The sequence below is a fragment of the Pristiophorus japonicus genome, unplaced genomic scaffold (genome assembly GCF_044704955.1).
Source record: "Pristiophorus japonicus isolate sPriJap1 unplaced genomic scaffold, sPriJap1.hap1 HAP1_SCAFFOLD_124, whole genome shotgun sequence".
NCBI lineage: Eukaryota > Metazoa > Chordata > Chondrichthyes > Pristiophoridae > Pristiophorus > Pristiophorus japonicus.
The window spans coordinates 1,184,286-1,189,138 of record NW_027250904.1 but is presented as its reverse complement, the minus strand read 5'-3'; the positions used below and the strand labels follow the sequence as shown (position 1 = coordinate 1,189,138).

General features: G+C 48.0%; 1 non-coding gene across 1 annotated transcript; it reads right to left on the bottom strand.

Moving 5' to 3' along the window:
- Positions 1-4,549: 4,549 nt before the first annotated feature.
- On the bottom strand, positions 4,550-4,624 carry trnad-guc (transfer RNA aspartic acid (anticodon GUC)). The gene has a single exon. It is a non-coding gene; the product is annotated as a tRNA-Asp (tRNA).
- Between the last annotated feature and the right edge of the window lie 229 nt (positions 4,625-4,853).

Here is a 4,853-nt window from a genome sequence, read left to right as displayed (position 1 = left end):
CCTATACTCATTGGAGTTCAGAAGAATGAGAGGGGATCTTATCGAAACGTATAAGATAATGAGAGGGCTTGACAAGGTGGATGCAGAGAGGATATTTCCACTCATAGGGGAAACTAAAACGAGGGGACATAGTCTTAGAATAAGGGGCCGCCCATTTAAAACTGAGATGAGGAGGAATTTCTTCTCTCAGAGGGTTGTAAATCTGTGGAATTCTCTGCCCCAGAGAGCTGTGGAGGCTGGGTCATTGAATATATTTAAGGTGGAGATAGACAGATTTTTGAGTGATAAGGGAGTAAAGGGTTATGGGGAGCGGGCAGGGAAGTGGAGCTGAGTCCATGATCAGATCAGCTATGATCTTATTAAATGGCGGAGCAGGCTCGAGGGGCCGAATGGCCGACTCCTGCTCCTATTTCTTATGTTCTTGTGTTCTTAGAACAGAATGTCCCACCACAGGGAACCTATGGCACTAATGTGACAAAGGAGACACTCCCCACCAGCACAAGGGGCTGGAGCTCTAGGTTCCTTGGATAGAGAATTTGTAATTCCATATAGTATGGGAGATTTCAGCAAGGTGGCTACTACCATCAAGAGGTTAGAAGTGGGGGAAGACCCTTGATCATTTCCTAGAGGAGGAACAAATAGCTGATTTGAGTAAGCTGGATAATGAAGAAAAGTTTATTGCTTTAAACCCAAATCCTGGTATTAGTGCGGGCCTCCCCCTCCCCCTCCCCGAATGTAAAAGGACCGGGCCGAGGGACGGTTTGAAAGCACGAGTTGCTCAAGTAATGGGAGCCGGTAAAGGGAATCCGTTTAAAGCCATGGTGGCAGTATAGCAGGGCACCAACAAGCCCCCGGTTGCTATTGCTGACCAATTGTGAACTGACAAGGATCTAATGTGTGGGATGGTAAGGCGAGAGGATGTGAATGGGCTGCATGACCTGATAGCTAGTAGTCAGCCATGTTTACAAGTTAGCTGTGTCAGGTTTTGATCCTGAGGATGAGGGTGAAGATAACTCAGAGGCCAGGCTATTGAGGAAAATGACACTGCACTTTGAGAGGTGACTAGTGGACTGGGGTAATTGATAAGCCGAAGGGTCAGGTGTGAGATGAAAGGAGGTGTCACAAGGAAGTGGCAGGAGGAAGCTCAAACACGAGAAAGGGGAAGAGGGAGGGCAACGTATTAATGACTGAAACCTAAGGAAGGGAGGACTGAGGTTCCACAGTCAGAAGAACCTCAGCTGAGAGCCCCTACTTACCAGGAGTTGCCTAGATATGTGACCAGGTGTATGAAAGCGGATGATATAGTCCCTGGGGAGAATTCCAGGGAACCTCAGGCACGAAGGGGCCACACTCAGCCCAAATACCTGTGTAACATTAAAGGATATTTAAAAGTTTTCAGTTTGTGAGTGCGTGTGTCTGGAAGCTTTCTCAACTATGACTATTTGGGCAGTTAAAGAATTTTTCATTTGTCTCAAAGTATGTCTGTAAAAAAAGTCTGTTTTATCTCTGCCTACTTTTTCGGACACAACTGAATTTTTATAACCCTTAGTGTTGTGCTGGATGTGAGAAGCTTTATCATCGTGTACCTGGAATTGAATTATATTTTGAGTTAGAAACACAAGTGTAGTTTTATTTTGATTGCGATTTGCGGAATTATGAAATGCACAGGAGATCTTTTGTTCTATAAAAGATGAGTTTTGGCCTTGAAGTTAGTTGCTATGAATTCAATTGCAAAATTCGAATCGTAACACTGCAATGTCTGTTCAGTTTGTTTGCAGAAAGGGAAAATTTCTGTCTTTGCACGATTTCCCTTGCAAATTAAAGTTATTGAGATTAACTAACCTATAAAAACACGACTTTCATTGTGTCCATGGTGAAATTCTGGTTATTTCAAAATGCGAATGTCTCTGGTTCCGGACATGAGTCTTTCACATGGAGGAGAAAAAAGAAGACACGCTGTGTTGATGATTTTTTTTGGTAGAAAAAATAAAAGTTGTCGTTTAGTTGTTTGGAAAAAGATTTTTACATGAAGTGACATAATGACATCAGACAATATTTTGAACTGCTTTTTTATAAACTCAAAGCAGTTAACCCTTTCTGCTGACGGATGTTTTCTTAATTCTGCAATGAATCAATATTAATTTGCTGCAGGTGAGACTGGGTGAGCTGTGATATAGGGAGCCACCAGCAGAGGGAGAGAGTGAGGCAGTGAGCTGTGATATCGGGAGACACCAGCAGAGAGAGGCAGTGAGAGCGTGAGCTGTGATACAGGGATACATCAGCAGAGGGAGGCAGTGAGAGATTGAGCTGTGATATAGGGAGACACCAGCAGAGGGAGGTAGTGAGAGATTGAGCTGTGATATAGGGATACACCAGCAGAGGGAGGCAGTGAGAGATTGAGCTGTGATATAGGGAGACACCAGCAGAGGGAGTTAGTGAGAGATTGAGCTGTGATATAGGGAGACACCAGCAGAGGGAGGCAGTGAGACAGTGAGCTGTGATATAGGGAGGAGGTGGGTGGGGTGGCTTGACCCATCCACCTCCATGGCACGAACCTGGTATTGCAGTACTTCCAGGAACGGTGCAGTGGCTCTCGGCTTTTTGGCTCAGAGCATTGGCGCAGAGTGATCCTTGATGTGTGCAAGGTGACCTCTGGCGTTTGTGATTAGACAAAGAATTGGAAAGATTGGCTACGAATAAAAAAAAATAGGGAGACACCAGCAGAGGGAGACAGTGAGACAGTGAGCTGTGATATAGGGAGACACCAGCAGAGGGAGACAGTGAGAAACTGAGCTGTGATATAAGGAGACACCAGCAGAGGGAGGCAGTGAGAGAGTGAGCTGTGATATAGGGAGACACCAGCAGAGGAAGACAGTGAGACAGTGAGCTGTGATATAGGGAGGCACCAGCAGAGGGAGGCAGTGAGAGAGTGAGCTGTGATATAGGGAGACACCAGCAGAGGGAGACAGTGAGACAGTGAGCTGTGATATAGGGAGACACCAGCAGAGGGAGAGAGTGAGAGATTGAGCTGTGATATAGGGAGACACCAGCAGAGGGAGGCAGTGAGGCAGTGAGCTGTGATATAGGGAGACACCAGCAGAGGGAGACAGTGAGACAGTGAGCTGTGATATAGGGAGACACCAGCCGAGGGAGAGAGTGAGAGATTGAGCTGTGATAAAGGGAGACACCAGCAGAGGGAGGCAGTGAGGCAGTGAGCTGTGATATAGGGAGACATCAGCAGAGGGAGGCAGTGAGAGATTGAACTGTGATATAGGGAGACACCAGCAGAGGGAGACAGTGAGACAGTGAGCTGTGATATAGGGAGACACCAGCAGAGGGAGAGAGTGAGAGAGTGAGCTGTGATATAGGGAGACACCAGCAGAGGGAGGCAGTGAGAGATTGAGCTGTGATATAGGGAGACACCAGCAGAGGGAGACAGTGAGACAGTGAGCTGTGATATAGGGAGACACCAGCAGAGGGAGGCAGTGAGAGATTGAGCTGTGATTAAGGAAGAAATAGCGGGACATCCAGATAGGAATAGTGCAATCAAGCAGACGCAACATGGATTCATGAAGGGGAAATCATGTTTAACTAATTTACTGGAATTCTTTGAGGATATAACGAGCATGGTGGATAGAGGTGTACCGATGGATGTGTACCGATGTATTTAGATTTCCAAAAGACATTCGATAAGGTGCCACACAAAAGGTTACTGCAGAAGATAAAGGTACGTGGAGTCAGAGGAAATGTATTAGCATGGATAGAGAATTGGCTGGCTAACAGAAAGCAGAGAGTCGGGATAAATGGGTCCTTTTCGGGTTGGAAATCGGTGGTTAGTGGTGTGCCACAGGGATCGGTGCTGGGACCACAACTGTTTACAATATACACAGATGACCTGGAAGAGGGGACAGAGTGTAGTGTAACAAAATTTGCAGATGACACAAAGATTAGTGGGAAAGCGGGTTGTGTAGAGGACTCAGAGAGGCTGCAAAGAGATTTGGATAGGTTATGTGAATGGGCTAAGGTTTGGCAGATGGAATACAATGTCGAAAAGTGTGAGGTCATCCACCTTGGGAAAAAAACAGTAAAAGGGAATATTATTTGAATGGGGAGAAATTACAACATGCTGCGGTGCAGAGGGACCTGGGGGTCCTTGTGCATGAAACTCTTTTAGGAGACGCGCCAGTTACCACGTTGCGTCATCATGTTACTGCCGAAAGACTGCAGCGGATGCCGGTTGCCCGGCGGGCCAAGCGGCCTAGCGACGCCGTGCCTCATCCAATTGGGAGGGGGCTGACACCGCCACGTGCGGCGTTGCGGCCGCTTTCCAACGAGGTATGGCCGACAGCGGTCCGACACGGGACGGCAGAGAAATCCGCATTTCGGCCCCGGCCGCATCAGACAGCCAGAACAGGCCAACCGAAGTTTTCCACCCGCCGGCTGGCCGATCAAGTCCGCTTCCGAAGAAAAGCGCTCGGCTTAACTGCCAGCCGGCCGGTCGGCCGCCCGTCCCCGCCCCCGGCCCAAAAATTCGACATTTTGAAACAACTGCCTCCCCGTCGGGGAATTGAACCCCGGTCTCCCGCGTGACAGGCGGGGATACTCACCACTATACTAACAAGGCCCAAAAGGTTAGTTTGCAGGTGCAGCAGGTAATCAGGAAGGCGAATGGAATGTTGGCCTTCATTGCGAGAGGGATGGAGTACAAAAGCAGGGAGGTCCTGCTGCAACTGTACAGGGTATTGGTGAGGTCGCACCTGGAGTACTGCATGCAGTTTTGGTCACCTTACTTAAGGAAGGATATACTAGCTTTGGAGGGGGTACAGAGACGATTCACGAGGCTGATTCCGGAG